Source organism: Pristiophorus japonicus, unplaced genomic scaffold, assembly GCF_044704955.1.
Source record: "Pristiophorus japonicus isolate sPriJap1 unplaced genomic scaffold, sPriJap1.hap1 HAP1_SCAFFOLD_298, whole genome shotgun sequence".
Taxonomy (NCBI): Eukaryota; Metazoa; Chordata; class Chondrichthyes; family Pristiophoridae; genus Pristiophorus; species Pristiophorus japonicus.
The window spans coordinates 291,146-308,636 of record NW_027252757.1 but is presented as its reverse complement, the minus strand read 5'-3'; the positions used below and the strand labels follow the sequence as shown (position 1 = coordinate 308,636).

Below are 17,491 nucleotides of genomic sequence, written 5' to 3'. Positions count from 1 at the left end.
CCCTCTACCCTGGTCCATCAAACACGCTCACGGCTGGTACAGCACGGGTTAGATAGAGAGTAAAGCTCCCTCTACACTGTACCATCCAAAAACTCCCAGGGATGGGACAGCTCGTGTTAAATACAAAGCAAAGATCCCTCTACATTGTCCTAGCAAGCATCCCCAGGGCAGGTACAGCAAGGATTAGATATCGAGGAAAGCTCTCTCTACACTGTCCCATCAAACATTCCCATGTTGATACAGCAAGACTCCCTCTACACTGTCCCATCATACACTCCCAGGACAGGTACAGCAAGGGTAAGATAGAGAGTAAAGCTCCATCTGCACTGTTCCTTTAGGGGATGAGGGGGAGGGGAACCAGTGAGTGTAGACCTGAACACAGACAGAATTGGTGGTGAAAACTGGGAGTGGAGGAGAAACAGTCTAGAAATGTGCGATGGATTTGGATTTCAGCACAGCAGGAGGGACAATGTGTGGGACAGGGATTTACAGCTTTGGAAGAGCAAGAGTGGAAAGAATGTTCCATGGAAACTAGATGTGTCTATCCTGAATTTCTGTCTTGTACTGACGGTGATGAGTTTTGTTATCTCCTTTTACAGAATATTAGAAGGGGAGATTTTCAGACAGGAAACACAAACCAAACATCACGTCAAGATCTGACGGAGTCAATCGATTCATCGGCCTTTGAAAGTGGAAGGAGAAATGTTTGTCTGTTCTGCCTGTGGGAAAAGATATCAAACATCAGTGTGACTGGAAAGGCACCGAGACACACACACCCTAGTGAGAGTGTTCCAGTGCACTGCCTGTGGAAAGAGCTTTATCCAGTTACACAGCCTGAAAAAACATCGCACCATTCACAACTGATCGTCCAACCATGGAGAGTTACAAGGATATCCGTACCATGGAGAAACCGTGGAAATGTGGGGACTGTGGGAAGGTATTCAGATCACCGTCTGAGCTGGAAATTCATTGACGCAGTTCACCTGCTCAGATTGTGGGAAGGGATTCACTGGGTCATCCAACCTGCTGTCACACCAGCGAGTTCACACTGGGGAGAGGTCATTCACCTGCTCTGAGTGTGGGAAAGGATTCACTGGGTCTTCCCAACTTGTAACTCACCAGAGAGTTCACACTGGGGAGAGACCGTTCACCTGCTCAGAGTGTGGGAAGGGATTCCCTCCGTCATCCGACCTGCTGACACACTAGCGAGTTCACAAGTGACTGCAGGGGTTGGAATCTGTTGTTATTGCTGCTGTTAATCACATCACGACTGAACCACATTCATTCTGACAGTTGGGGTTTGTTTCTGCTGATGTTAATAACCCTATAACTGGGCTGGACTTTATATTGCTGATTGTGTTCTTGGGGCTGCAGTCTCCATTTAAGAAACATTGTATGTTATCTTTCCCCTTAATTCAGTGACTCTCAACAGAAATTTAGTTTGCAATAAGATTATGAACTTTTACTTTAATCCGAAGTTGCTCTTTGGTACAAAATCTACAATAGTATGAAAGTTTCCACTGAAGAACATCTCCAATTAGAAAGAGCTGGCTGACAATTCTTACTGACTTGCACATTACACACAGTGGCCCCTCCATTATCCACAAGGGGAATGGGAATTGGTGGGGAATCAGTGTCCCCAAATGTTGCCCCTCCCGTCTGGTGTAGCAATCCCCAGCTGTGGTCTTACCAACGCCCTGTACAGGTGTAGCAGGGCTTCCCTACTTTTATACTCCATCCCCCTTGCAATAAAGGCCAGCATTCCATTTGCCTTCCAGATTGTTTGCTGTACTTCCATGCTAACTTTTTGCATTTCATGTATAAGAATGCCCAGATCTCTTTGTATTACAGCATTTTGTAATCGTCCTCATTTAAATAATAATTTTTTTAATTTTTACTACCAAAGGGGATAACCTGACATTTTACGACATTATAGTCCATTTGCCAGATTTTTGCCCACTCACTGAGCCTATCCAAATCCCTTTGTAGATTCTTCGCGTCCTCCTTACAACTTGCTTTCCACCTATCTTTGTATCTGTAGCAAATTTGGCTACATTACACCAAGTCCCTTCATCCAAGTCATTAATATAAATTATAAATAGTTGAAGTCCCAGCACTGATCCCTGCAGCACACCACTAGTTACAGTTTGCCAACCTGAAAATGACCCATTTATCCTGACTTTCTGTTTTCTGTTCGTTAACCAATCCTCTATCCATGCCAATATATTGCCCCCAACCCCGTGAGCTCTTAGCCTGTGCAGTAACCTTTTGTGTGGCACCTTATCGAATTATTTCTGGAAATCCAAATATATGACATCAACGGGTTCTCCTTTATCCACTCTGCTCGTTACATCCTCAAACAACTCCAGCAAATTTGTCAAACAAGATTTCCCTTTCATAAAACCATGCTGACTCTGCTTGACTGCAATATGATTTTCGAAATGTCCTGCTATTACATCCTTAATGATGGGCTCCAGTATTTTCCCAATGACATGGTAGGCTAACTGGTCTATAGTTTCCTGCTTTCTGTCTCCGTCTCTTGAATAGGAATGTAACATTTGCGGTTTTCCAGTCCGCTGGGACCTCTCCAGAATTCAGAGAATTTTGGTAGATTACAATCAATGTATCCAATATCTTTGCAGCCACTTCTTTTAAGACCCTAGGATGCAAGCCATCAGGTCCAGGGGACTTGTCCACCTTTAGTCCCATTAGTTTGCTTAGTACTTTATCTCTAGTGATAGTGACTGTTTTAAGTCCCCCCCTCCCCACCACAATAGCTCCTTGGTTATCAACCATTGGGATGTTTTTAGTGTCCTCTAACGTGAAGACCAGCACAAAATATTTGTTCAAAATCTCTGCCATTTCCATGTTTCCCAATATTAATTCTCCAGTCTCATCCTCTAAGGGACCAATGTTTACTTTAGCTACTCGGTTCCTTTTTATATACCTGTCGAAGCTCTTACTGATATTTCTTGCTAGTTTGCTCTCAACTGCTATCTTCTCGGTCATCATTTTTTTTAATCGCCCTTTGCTGGTTTCTAACAATTTCCCAATCCTCTGGCCTTCCACTGTCCTTCACAACATTGTTTGCCTTTTTTACAATTTGATACCATCCTTTACTTCCTTAGTTAGCCAGGGATGGTTCAGCCTTCTCCAAGCATCTTTATTTCTCACGAATAAATCTTTGCTGAGAGTTATGAAATATCTCCTTAAATGTTTGCCACTGCTTCTACAGTCTTACCCTTTAACATACTTTCCCAGTCCACGTGGTGTCAGTGACACTGGTGTGCCGACAGGGTGGATGAGCGAGTGAATCCCTTCCCACACTCTGAGCAGAACGACCTCTCCCCGGTGTGACTGCAGCAATGAGTTTCCAACAGGGATGGATAATTGAATCCCTTTCCACAGTCCCCACATTTCCACGGTTTCTCCATGGTGCGGGGTGTCCTTGTGTCTCTCCAGGTTGGACGATCAGTTGAAGCCTGGTCGCCACAGAACATGTGTACGGTTTCTCCCCAGGGTGAATGGTGCGATGTTTTTTCAGACTGTGTAACTGGTTAAAGCTCTTTCCACAGTAAGTGCACTGGAACAATCTCACTCGGGTGTGTATGTCTCGGTGCTTTTCCAGTCACACTGATGTTTGAAATCTTTTCCCACAGGCAGAACAGGCAAACATTTCTCCTTCCACTTTCAAAGGCCGATGATATTTAGGTCCTGATGAATCGAGTGACGACGTCAGATCTTGATGTGATGTTTGGTTTGAATTTCCCGTCTGCAAATCCTCCCCTTCTAATACCCTGTAAAAGAGTTCACAAAAGTCATCACTGTAAGTCCAGGGCAGAAAATCAAAAGACAATTCCAGCTTCCATGGAATATTCTTTCCTCTCTTGTTCCCACAACATGTGATCCAATCGAATTAAAAGGCGGCAAAATAAGCAACAAAAGCAAAGGGAACCTTCCCAACTAAACCAGAATGTTGTTCCCAGTGTGTATGAGACACTCCGTACCCTGAGGTGCCACCGGTCACCAAGGCATGAAGGAACCAGTGCACACCGCATATTCCCTCTCCAGGGCCATCTGGGCACCGACAAGACGAAAGACCACAAGAATTAGGCGCAGGAATCGGCCATACGGCCCCTCGGGCCTGCTCCGCCATTCAATATGATCATGGCTGAACTTCAACCTCAGCTCCACTTTCCTGCCTGATCTCCATATCCCTTCATTCCCCCAGAGTCCAACAATCTATCTATCTCAGTCTTGAATATACTAATACCTCAGCACCCACAGTCCTTTGGGGTGGAGAATTCCAAAGATTTACAAACCTCTGAGTGAAGAAATTGCTCCTCATCTCAGTCTTATATGGCCGACCCCCTTATTCTGAGACTGTGGGCCCTATTTCTAGACTCTCCAGTCGGGGGAAAAAACCTCTCAGCATCTACCCTGTCAGTCCCCCTCAGAATTTTACATTTTTCAATGAGATCCCCTCTTATTCTTCTAAACTCCGGAGCGTATAGGCCCATACTGCTCAATCCCTCCTCATAGGACAATCCCCCTATCCCAGGAATCAATCTGGTGAAACTGCATTGCACTCTCTCTAAGGCAAGTATATCCTTCCTCAGATAAAGAGACCAAAACTGTGCACAGTACTGCAGGTGTGGTCTCACCAAGGCCTTGTACAATTGTAGCAAGACTTCCTTACTCTTGTACTCCAACCCCCTGGCAATAAAGGCCAACATGCCTTTCTGATTGCTTGCCGTACCTGCATGCCAGCGCTCTGTGTTTCCTGTACAAGGACACCTAAATCTCTCTGAACACCAACATTTATTGGTTTTTCACCATTTAAAAAATATTCCGTTTTTCTATTCTTCCTACCAAAGTGAACAACCTCACATTTCCCCACATTATACTCCATCTGCCACCTTATTGCCCACTCACTTGACCTGTCCATAATCCCTTTGCAGGCGCTTTGCATCCTTCTTCACAGCGTACTTTCCCACCTGGCTTTGTATCGTCAGCAAACTTGGATACATTGTACTTGATCCCTTCATCCAAGTCTTTAATATAGATTGTAAATAGCTGAGGCCAAAGCAAAGCTAAGACCAAAGCTGACCGATCCTTGCAGTACCCCACTAGTTACAGCCTGCCAACCGGAACATGGCCCGTGTATCCCGACTCTCTGTCCGTTAACCAATCCTCTATCCGTGCTAATATATTACCCCCAACTCCGTGAGCTCTCAATTAGCATTTTATGTGGCACATCAAATGTGTTTTGGAAATCCTGCAACATTACAGCCACTGGTTCCCCTTCATCCACCCTGCTGCTGACATCCTCAAAAAGCTTAATAAATGTATTAAAGACGATTTCCCTCCCACAAGAGCATGTTGAGTGCAGACTGAGAGCCTGATTTTCTCAGTGCCCTGTTACACTTGTGTAGTAATGGATTGCAGCATTTCCCCCAAGGACGGATGTCAGACTAACTGGCCCCGAGTTGCCCGTTTTCTCTCTCCCTCCTTCCCTGACCGTGGAGGAGAGGCAGGCAGCCAGAGTGAGCCAGCCCCTGGGCCTGTCACCGCGGGGCCGGGGCGGGGGGCGGGGAGGGGGGACAAACCCGGGCTCAGCCTGTGGGCTGTGATAGGGGCCTGAGGCCTACAGCGGGTGTGGGTAAAGCTCCCCGGCCCACCCGCGGGTCCACACCCTCCGCCGCCCCCACAATCTCCTCCCGCCTCCCCGAAGGGTCTGACCCACTCGAGCTCGGGGCAAACGCCGGAGCCGCAGGTTATTGTTCGGGGCCTGAGGCCTACCCCGGGTGTTTAGAAAGCCTCCCCGCCGGTTCCGGGGGCTCCCCTGCGCCGCCGCCACTTCCTCCTCCTCACCGCTCCGGAACCTTCTCTCCGCCTCCGGCCGTTGGGCGGCGCGCGCACTCGAGCGGCACGTGACCCGGGCCCACGTCCTGATTGACAGGAGCATCCGACCAATGGGGAGCGAGAACGCGGGAACAGTGGGCGGGCGGCCGAGGGTGACGCGCGCTGGAACGTGTTGACGTCATGAAGAGTACCGACGTCATGATACAATGCAACTCTTTTGAGTTTACCTGCAAAACATAAAGACATTAAACGGTGCCACCCGACCTGGGTGACACTCCAGACATTTACAAGGCCCTTTTTTTCCCCCCTTTTTTGTTTTTTTTGTGTTTTTTCTTTTTTTTTTTGTTTTTTTTTTTGGGCACTAAAATCACAATTTTTCCCCAGTGCCCCCTATAAAAGGGAAGGGGACACTAAAAGCACCGGCAATTAAAACAAATTAACTTTAAAACGTAAAATCAAATTAAAATTTGGTTGCCGGGCGTGATGATGCACTCCAGTCCCTCCGGTGCCCACCTCTCGCGGAAGGCCGCGAGCGTACCGGTGGACACCGCGTGCTCCATCTCCAAGGACACCCTGGACCGGATGTAAGAGCGGAAGAGAGGCAGGCAGTCAGGTTGAACGACCCCCTCGACCGCCCGCTGCCTGGACCGGCTGATGGCACCCTTGGCCGTGCCCAGGAGCAGTCCTACGAGGAGGCCTTCGGACCTACCCGCTCCCCTCCGCACAGGGTGCCCAAAGATCAGGAGAGTGGGACTGAAGTGCAGCCAGAATTTCAGGAGCAGCCCCTTCAAATAGTGGAACAGGGGCTGCAACCTCGTGCATTCAATAAAAACATGGAACACGGACTCCTCCAGACCGCAGAAATTGCAGGTGGCCTGGGAGTCCGTGAACCGGCTTAAAAATTTGTTGCACGGCACTGCTCCGTGCACCACCCTCCAGGCCAAGTCCCCGATGAATAGTGGGAGGACCCCTGCGTAGAGTGCCCTCCATCGGGGACCCCCGCCTCCTCCGGACGGCAAGATGGTACGCCATGGCGTGTCCGGACGGCCGGCGAGGATGGCAAAGTTGAGGGTGTGCAGGAGCAGCCCGTACAGGAAACCCCTCCGCGCGGAACTGAAAGGCACGGAGGGGATTTCCCGGAGGCGGCTCAAGTTGTGAGGCGCCGGCCCCCGAGGGAGGTTCCGGGGTTTGGCGCCGATGAGGAATTCCGTCCGGACGGGGGTCAGTTCGGACGGGATCTCCCCACGTGCTTGAGCCTCCTCAATGCACCTAACGGAGTCAGGGCCCAGAGCTGTTTTTAGCGACTCGATGGCATCGGCCGCGTGGCGGATGTTGGCAGAGTTTAGGCGCCGCGCCAGCGTGTCTGGCGCCATCCAGCCCGCTCCTCCGCCATCGAGCAGGTTCATGATACAATGCAACTTGGTTCTCCTGAGTGAGGGAGGCTGCGGGTCAAGGTTGATTTGATTCTGTGCTGACCCTTGACCTCCCTTGCTCCCCACTGCAGACCAGGAGAGGTTGCACATTCCAGCTGCTCACTATGGGGGTTGTCAGCGGATCCCAGCCTGGGCTGCAGTTGGGGAGACTGCAGTTAACCTCAGTGCCCTGGGCTCCTGCTACTTATCACTGTCCACTCACCCCAGCAGCAAAGGCCAAGTCTGCAAAGGGGGCGTTGTTTTGGACTGTGATGCCCCCAAGGTTGAATAGGCTGCCAACAATCACTGCATACCCTCACACATTGGCCCTTTGGATGGGCACCAGAAGGCAACCAGTGACTGTGGAACTCCTCACTGTAGAGGAATAGGAGGATATGTTGATCGGGTGGGAGGAGGGTCGTGTGGAGTTTAAACCCTGACATGGACCAGTTGGGCCGAATGGCCTGTTTCTGTGCTGTGTTCTATGAAATACCATGAATGGTTAAATCAAGGGAATCAGCAAAAACAAAAACAAAAACTTGTATTTATATAATGCCTTTAATGTGTAAAACGTCCAAAGGATTTTCACAGAGTATTATAAGACAAAAACTTGACATCAAGGAACATAAACAGATATCAGGGCAGGTGACCAAAAGCTTGGTCAAAGACATAGGTTTTCAGGAGCAGATTAAAGGAGGAATGAGAGGCGGAGAGGTTTTAGAGCTTGGGGTCGAGGCAACAGAAGGTTGAGCGATTACCATCAGGGATGCTGAAGAAGGCAGAATTAGAGGAGAGCAGATATCTCAGCGGTTGTGGGACTGGGGGAGATTACAGAGATAGGGAGGGGCGAGGCCATGGAGGGATCTGAAAACAAGGATGAACATTTTGAAATCGAGGCGTTACTTAACCAGGAAGAATGTAGGTCAACGATGCTTCCCCAGCATTCTAGGCACACTGGCCTTCCCTCGTTCACCTGGAACTTGCTGGCTGCGATATTTCATCCTGCGACCTCGCTTCCACTTGCTTCTGCAAGAAAAAAACAAAACAAAAAATAGCACCGCTCTGTGAGATGTCTTCCCTCCACAGCTCAAACTTAGGTTATATGGATTACATTTCCATTCCCGAATGCTTGAGCAGCAACTCCTATCTATTTAGATAGTCAATTTTATTTTCACACAAACCTATGTCCAGCCTTTGTGATTGAACAATACAAAAGGTATCTACAATGTGTTTGCTGCAAGTTCTTTATCTTCCCTCTCGAGCAATCTGTCGTGGAAGATAACACATGATTCCAAATCATTCATTCCAGGCATTTTTTTCAAAAAGTCTTACATTCAATTTTGTCACCATGCTGTGGTATTCAAGATCCATTACTGCAGATAAGAAGTTGAACATAACTGGAGTTCTTCTTTTTGTTCCAGCAAAGATCAAGGTCGTTTACACCTTGAAGTTATTTCCAAATTAAAGGACCCTCTCGGTAACGTTGCACCATCTGCACCATCATCATCATCATCATTATCATCATAGACAGTCCCTCGAAATGAGGATGACTTGCTTCTATGCGAAAAGAGATGAGTTCACAGGTTTTTCAATGAAGGACCTAATATTCCGGATCCCGAACTACATCCTGAAGGGTGGAAGATGCCTGTGCCTGGATTTTTTTAACATGTGGTTGCACACCAGCCACCCCTACTCTCCAACTGCTCGCCCCAACCCCTCCTCCACCTCCTCACCCCAACCCCCCTCACCCCAAACCCTCCTTCACCCCCTCACCCGAACCCCCCTCACCCCAACCTCTCCTCCACCCACTCACCCCAACCCCCCTCACACTAACCCCTCCTTCACCCCCTCACCCCAACCCCCCTCATCCCAACCCCTCCTCCACCCCTCACCCCAACCGCCCTCACCTCAACCCCTCCTTCACCCCCTCACCCCAACCCGCCTCACCCCAACCCCCCTCACTTCAACTCCCCTCACCCCAACCTCTCCTTCACCCCTCGTCCCAACCCCCCTCACCCCAACACCCCTCACTCCTACTCTGCAACCCCCCTCACCCCAAGCCCCCTCACACCAAACCCTCCTTCACCCCAACCCATATTTCACACATCCAATTTCATTTTGACCATCACTTCGACCAATGATCCACACTGGAGGTAAATATCAGGAGCTTCTGTGTGATGGTGAGGTGATCACTGGACAATAAAGCTCGGAGACCGGTGGTGGGCAGCTCATTATCCCCAGTGTGATTTAGTCCCCTTTCCCACTGAACACTGTGGACAGACATGGTCACCTTGGTAATGGAATGGTCAGTGTGACATCACTTTCTGAACAAGACCACACAAGACAATGGGTTATCAATAAATGGTAAAGGTATTAAACACTCTGCAATTACATTGGAAATAAAATGCTGGAAAATAATTGGTGAAGATAATTTATCTCTGGAATTGACTAGCAAATATTAAAAATGATGTGCTCTGTATACACAAACACTATATATATATAGAAAAAAAATGCGATATATATATATATGCTATGATATATATATATATATATATATAGACTTTGTGTGCTCATTTCAGTTGTTCTGTGTAACCTGATGCGATCATCATTCTATGATCTTTAGCTCATCCGGCGGTGCTTGGTGGATCAGGATATAAAGAGACCGCGCGCTGTTCCTCCTCCCACTGCCTGGGGGAATGGGGCAGATATTTAAAGGGGTAGGGACTCCCCTTTCTCTGCCTCATTATAGTTAAAGGGACAGTCCAGTTTATCTTGGGGTGTCGGAGGACTTTACTAACACAGCTCCCATCAACAGTCGCTCCTTTCTGTACTGTGCAGAGATTGTAAAGCTATCTATTTCAGTGACTTGAGCCTTTCTAAAATGTCTCACTGTGTTTGATGATCCACTTGTATAATTTGGAAAGATTTCCGAATTGTGCAGTGTGATGAAGGTATTGGTTAGAGGTGGAGTCAAATTTGTTTCAAAATATTCTGTTCTAACCCTCCCCCAACCCCCCAAATTTTAGAACACTGCAATACTGACTGGGAAGTTCCCAAGTTCGATTCATGATCTGGGCTGTGAGTTGATCTCAGGCAAGGCAGCAGTTCAGGGGTTATAATTGTCCTCAGTACCACTGGGCTAAATATGAGTAAAAATCAGCCAGTGTCCTTACTGTTCATACCGATCCAGTGACCTCAACTGGGGAAGTGTGTGGGTGTCATTTGAGGACAGGATTTGAAGCTGTGATGCCTACCACAGTGGAAATCCGCTGGCACTCATTGAGTCAACTGACGGTGAGGCACTAGAGGTTAACTAATGTCTGTAGAATTGCACACAGCCAGATTCAGCATTTTCTGGAGATAATAAATCTCAGACGATGAAAGGAATGTTGAATTTAGACAGTGAGGATGGAGGGAGAGTGTCTAGAATAAGGAATTTACAGCTTAGGGGGGACAGGAGGGGACAGAATGTTGTGTAGAATCTAGAATTGTCTGTTTTGAATTTCTATCCTGTATTTAAAGTAATAATGATTGTAAGCACCATTTATTTGCAGGGAATTAGAAGGGGATGATCTGCAGCTGGGAAACTCAAACCAAACATTGCATCAAGATTTGACAGATTCCCGGATTGATCAGGACCACCTTCTCATCAGCCTTTGTAAAAACACCAATCACAGCGGGGAGAAACAGGACACATGTTGTGTGTGTGGATGCACCTGAAACCAATCGTTCAGCCTGTGAGACCCGTGCACCCACCTGACTCAACACTGTAAATGTGGGGACAGTGGGAATGGATGGTGTTGCACATGGAAAGTGATTCAGTCGCTCATCTCACCAACAGAGATTTGAGGAATTAGATAACAGACTTTCTCCTGTGAATATAGAGCTGGTTTATTGGGCCGTAATGTGTTTACTTATTCATCTTGTTGACTCTAAATCTTTGCCAATTATTTGATGTGATTGGTTTACATGTACGTATTTTTAAAAATATGTTTTCTGAGTGGATTCAATACAAATTGAAACCAGGTTTGCAGGCGTGATGCTCCATTCACACATCGAAGGTGAGAGAGATGCTGTGGGACACACGCTAAGTCCAGTACCTGAAGGTGATTAACAGACTGGGTTTTATGTTTAGTGATCCTGGGCGTGTTACCAACACCTTCCCTGGATACCAAGGCTAGGAGATCAACTCTGGAAGGTATGGGAAACTGGGACTTGCCCCTGAGAGTAACTGAAGGTATAAGAACTGAAATAATCCAGAGTTAGAGAGGAGATACGGCACAAAATGGAGCAGTCAGTAGCAGGATGTCAATTAGTCTCTTCTTATTTTGGAGTCATCAAATATCGACACACTCTGTTATTTGAAATATCAAAATATTAAACTCCAGCCCAGTTATAGGGGTTATTAACATCAGCAGAAACAATCCCCAACTGACAGAATGAACATGATTCAGTTAGGATGTGATTAATAGCAGCAGTAACAGTAGAAACCAACCCCTGCAGTCACTTATGAACTTGGTGGTGTCTCAGCAGGTCGGATGAATGAGTGAATCCCTTCCCACACTCAGAGCAGGTGAACAGCCTCTCCCCAGTGTGACTGTAACGATGCATTGCCAGCTTACAAGGTTGGGTTCAGTTCTGCACCCACTGTGCGCAGAGTGAGAATAAACTAAATGAGCTGCTGATTTTCTCTGCTGGCCCAATAGGATGAGCCCGGGCTGGCCCAATAGGGTGAGCAAGGGCTGGCCCAATAGAGTGAGCCCGGGCTGGCCCAATAGGGTGATGTAATGACCAGAACTGTGTGAGTACTCCAGCTGTGTCCTAACTTGTGTTTTACACAGTTCCAGCATAACCTCCAGAGGGAGATGGGAGTCTGGAACTTACTGCCTGAAAGAATAGTAGAGGCAGAAACCCTCATCGCATTTACAAAAGTACTTGGATATGCACCGGAAGTGTGTTAACCTACAGGGCTACGGACCAAGAGCTGGAAAGTGTGATTAGGCTGGATAGCTCTTTTTCGGCCGCACAGACATGATGGGCCTAATGGCCTCATTCTGTGTTGTAAACTGCAATGATTCCATGTCACCAATCCTCTCCTGTCGGATATAAATCAACCCCACAGTCACTGACACCAATCCTCTCCTGTCTGATATAAACCAACCTCACAGTCACTGACACCAATCCCTTCCTGTCTGATATAAACCAACCTCACAGTCAGACACCAATCCCCTCCTGTCTGATATAATGTTGTGAAAGACAGTGGAAGGCCAGAAGATTGGGAATTTTTTAGAAACCAGCAAAGGACGACAATAAAATGATAAAGACAGAAAAGATAGCATTAGAACAAACTAGCAAGAAATATAAAAACAGGCAGTAAGAGCAGCTACAGGTATATAAAAGGGAAATGAGTAGCGAAAGTAAACGTTGGTCCCTTAGAGGATGAGACTGAATAATTAATAATGGGAAACACGGATATGGCAGAGATTTTGAACAAATATTTTGTAATATTCTTCACAGTAGAGGACACTAAAAACATCCCATAATCAAGGAGCTATTGCGGTGGTGAGGGTGGGGTGAGGGGGGACTTAAAACAGTCACTATCACTAGAGATAAAGTACTCAGCAAACAAATGGGACTAAAGGTGGACAAATCCCCCGGACCTGGTGGCATGCATCCTAAGGTCTTAAAAGAACTGGCTGCAGAGATAGTGGATATAATCTACCAAAATTACTTGAATTCTGGAGAGGTCCCAGCAGACTGGAAAACTGCAAATGTAACACCCCTATTCAAGTAAGGAGGGAGGCAGAGAGCAGGAAACCATAGACCAGTTAGCCTACCATCGGTCATTGGGAAAATACTGGAATCCATCATTAAGGAATTAGTAGCAGGACATTTAGAAAATCATGTTGCAGTCAAGCAGAGTCAGCATGGTTTTATGAAAGGGAAATCATGGTTGATAAATTTGCTGGAGTTGCTTGGCGATGTAATGAGCAGAGTGCATAAAGGAATACCAGTTGAAGTTGTATATTTGCATTTCCAGAAAATATTCAATAAGGTGCCACACAAAAGGTTACTGCACAAGCTAAGAGCTCACGGGATTGGGGGTAATATATCAGAATGGATAGAGGATTGGCTAAGTAACAGAAAACAGAAAATCGGTATAAATGGGTCGTTTTCTGGTTGGCAAACTGTAACTAGTGGGGTGCTGCAGGGATCAGTGCTGGGACCTCAACTATTTACAATTTATATTAATGACTTGGATGAAGGGATCAAGTGTAACACAGTCAGATTTGCTGATGATACAAAGATAGGTGGGAAACCAAGTTGTGAGGAAGATGCAAATAATCTAGAAAGGGATATGGATAGGATAATGAGGTACCAACGTTATAGGTAAAAAATGGGATGAGGTCCAACAAGCTGAATTTAGGGAGCTAGGAGTTAAATTAAAAAGTAGGACCTCAAAGGTAGTAATCTCAGGATTGCTACCAGTGCCACGTGCTAGTCAGAGTAGAAATAGCAGGATAGTTAAGATGAATGCGTTTCTTGAGGAATGGTGCAAGAGGAAGGGATTCAAATTCCTAGGACATTGGAACCGGTTCTGGGGGAGGTGGGACCATGACAACCGGTCTGCACCTGGGCAGGACCGGAACTGATGTCCAAGGGGGAGTGTTTGCTAGTGCTGTTGGGGTGGGTTTAAACTAATACAGCAGGGGGATGGGAATCTATGCAGGGAGACAGAGTAAAATGGGGGCAGAAGCAAAAGGTAGAAAGGAGATAAGGAAAAGTGGAGGGCAGAGAAATCAAAGGCAAAAATCAAAAAGGGCCACATTACAACATAATTCTAAAAGAACAAAGAGTGTTAAAAAAAACAAGCCTGAAGACTGTGTCTCAATGTGAGGAGCATTCATAATAAGGTAAAGATAGCTGTTAACGGGTATGATGTAATTGGGATTACGGAGACATGCCTCCAGGGTGACCAAGGCTGGTAACTCAATATTCAGGAAGGTTAGACTGAAAGGAAAAGGAGGTGGGGTAGTGTTGCTGGTTAAAGAGGAGATTAACACAATAGTAAGAAGGACCTTAGCTTGGATGATGTGGAATCATCGGTCATTGGCAAAATGCTGGATGTCCCGAACTACATCCTGAAGGGAGGAAGATGCCTGTGCATGGATTTTTTTAACGTGTGGTGGCCGTTGCACACCAGCCACCTCACGGGCTTGACAGAGTTAGGTCTTGGTCCAGTGGCAAGGATTAACCAGGACGAATGGAGACCAGCTCTGCTGCATGGACCTAGTGCGCACACATATCAGTGTGGGCTGGCCCGTGCTGCCCCTGGGCCGGCCCGTGCTGCCCCTGGGCCCCTAACTCACACCTCTCCTGGGCCCCAATCACATCCCTCGCCGCTCCTTCGCCCCGACCTCACTGCTGCTGCTGCTGCTGCACCGACCCACGGTCCAATCATCAACCTGGACCTTGATGACGTACGTCACTCTTTGCTGCCTTCGCAGCTTGCGTTGCTCCCTGAAGTTGCATGCCTCTATGCTGCTCCCTGGGCCACATGCTGCTCCTTTTATGGCCCTGACCTGCCATAACATACCCCAATCTTCCAATATAACACGGACAGGGTATCCGGTCATTTATCACATTGCTGTTTGTGGGAGCTTGCTGTGTTCAAATTGGCTGCCGCGTTTCCCACATAACAACAGTGACTACACTCCAAAAGTACTTCATTGGCTGTAAAGCATTTGAGACGTTTGGTGGACATGAAAGGCGCTATATCAATGCAAGTCTTTCTTTATTAATACAAAAGCAAAATACTGCAGATGTTGAAATCTGAAATAATAACAAACTGTTGGAAATCTCAGCAGGTCAGGCAACATCTGAGAGGAAGCTTGCAGGAAACATAAAAACTGACTGCAAAAGCTTCTATTGATGTGTGAAGAGAAAAAGATTAGTGAAAAGAAACATAAATTGCTTCCAGTCAGAATCAGGTGAATTCATAATGGGGAACAAAGAAATGGCAGGCCAATTGAACAAATACTTTGGTTCTGTCTTCACTAAGGAAGACACAAATAACCTTTCAGAAATATTAGGGGCCCCAAGGGTCCAGCGAGAAGGGGGAACTGAAGGAAATCCTTATTAGTCAGGAAATTGTGTTACACAAATTTATGGGATTGAAGGCCGATAAATCCCCAAGGCCTGATAGTCTGCATCCAAGAGTACTTAAGGAAATGGCCCTAGAAATAGTGGATGCATTGGTGGTCATTTTCCATCATTCTATCGATTCTGGATCAGTTCCTATGGATTTAAGGGTAGCGAGTGTAATACCATTTTTTTTAAAAAAGGGAGAGAGAAAACAGGGAATTATAGACCGGTTAGCCTGACATCAGTAGTGGGGAAAATGTTGGAATCAATTATTAAAGATGTAACAGCAGCACATTTGGAAAGCAGTGACAGGATTGGTCCAAGTCAGCATGGATTTATGAAAGGGAAATCATGCTTGACAAATCTTCTTGAATTTTTTGAGGATGTAACTAGTAGAGTGGACAAGGGAGAACCAGTGGCTGTGGTGCATTTGGACTTTCAAAAGGCTTTTGACAATGTCCCACAAAAGAGATTAGTGTGCAAAATTAAAGCACATGGTATTGGGGGTAATGTATTGACGTGGATAGAGAACTGGTTGGCAGACAGGAAGCAAAGAGTAGGCATAAATGGGTCCTTTTCAGAATGGCAGGTAGTGACTAGTGGGGTTCCGCAACGTTCAGTGCTGGGACCTCAGCTATTTACAATATACATCAATGATTTAGATGAAGGAATTGAATGTAATCTCTCCAAGTTTGCAGATGACACTAAGCTGGGTGGCAGTGTGAGCTGTGAGGAGGATGCTAAGAGGCTGCAGGGTGGCTTGGACAGGTTGCATGAGTGGGCAAATGCATGGCAGATGCAGTATGATGTAGATAAATGTGAGGTTATCCACTTTGATGGCAAAAACATGAAGGCAGAATATTATCTGAATGGTGACAGATAAGGAACAGGGGAGGTGCATCGAGACCTGGGTGTCATGGTACATCAGTCATTGAAAGTTGGCATGCAGGTACAGCAGGCAGTGAAGGAGGCAAATGGCATGTTGGCCTTCATAGCGAGAGGATTTGAGTATATCAGTGAGGTCTTACTGCAATTGTACAGGGCCTTGGTGAGGCCACACCTTGAATATTGTGTAGTTTTGGTCTCCTAATCTGAGGATGGACATTCTTGCTATTGAGGGAGTGCAGCGAAGGTTCACCAGACTGATTCCTGGGATGGCAGGACTGACATATGAAGAAAGACTGGATCGACTAGGCTTATATTCACTGCAATTTAGAAGAATGAGAGGGGATCTCATGGAAACATATAAAATTCTGAGGGGATTGGACAGGTTAGATGCAGGAAGAATGTTCCGGATGTTCGGGAAGTCCAGAACCAGGAGTCACAGTCTAAGGATAAGGGGTAAGCCAATTAAGACTGAGATGAGGAGAAACTTCTTCACTCAGAGAATTGTGAACCTGTGGAATTCTCTACCACAGAAAGTTGTTGAGGCCAGTTCGTTAGATATATTCAAAAGGGGGTTAGATGTGGCTCTTACAGCTAAAGGGATCAAGGGGTATGGGGAGAAAGCATTGAATGGTGGTGCAGGCTCGAAGAGCCGAATGGCCTACTCCTGCACCTATTTTCTATGTTTCTGTGAGCGAGCAAAAATCTGGCAGTTGGACTATAACGTGGTAAAATGTCAGGTTATCCCCTTTGGTAGGAAAAAGAAAAAACAAAATTATTATTTAAATGAGGACTATTGCAAAATGCTGTTGTACAGATGGATCTGGGGGTTCTTGTACCTGAAACTCAAAAAGTTAGCATGCAAGTACAGCAAGTAATCAGGAAGGCAAATGTAATGCTGGCCTTTATTGCAAGGGGGATGGAGTATGAAAGTAGGGAAGTCCTGCTACACCTGTACAGGGCATTGGTAAAACCACACCTGGAGTACTGCGCATAGTTTTGGTCTGGACTTGTCTCTATTCCCGTGCCGAGGGGATTGCTCCACCAGACGGGAGGAGCAACATTTAGGGACACGGATTCCCCACCAATTCCCATTCCCTTTCTTTCTGGTGGATAATGGAGGGGCCACTGTGTGCAATGTGCAAGTCAGTAAGAATCATCAGCAAGCTCTTTCTAATTGGACA

General features: G+C 46.6%; 1 protein-coding gene across 6 annotated transcripts in view; it reads right to left on the bottom strand.

Annotated features, from left to right (window-relative positions):
• LOC139248866 (zinc finger protein 235-like) overlaps positions 1 to 5,895 on the bottom strand; it is a 161,450-nt gene extending 155,555 nt beyond the window's left edge. For 3 of the 6 annotated variants that reach the window (XR_011591107.1, XR_011591108.1, XM_070872206.1), the window contains exons 1-2: positions 5,803 to 5,895; positions 3,242 to 3,797 (exon numbers count right to left, since the gene is read on the bottom strand). The gene's annotated coding sequence lies outside the window, so the exon portion shown is untranslated. Of the gene's footprint in view, positions 1 to 638; positions 720 to 3,241; positions 3,798 to 4,997; positions 5,397 to 5,802 lie in introns of those variants that run through there. The other 3 variants (XM_070872205.1, XM_070872208.1, XM_070872212.1) reach the window with 3 other exon arrangements.
• Positions 5,896 to 17,491: the final 11,596 nt, after the last annotated feature.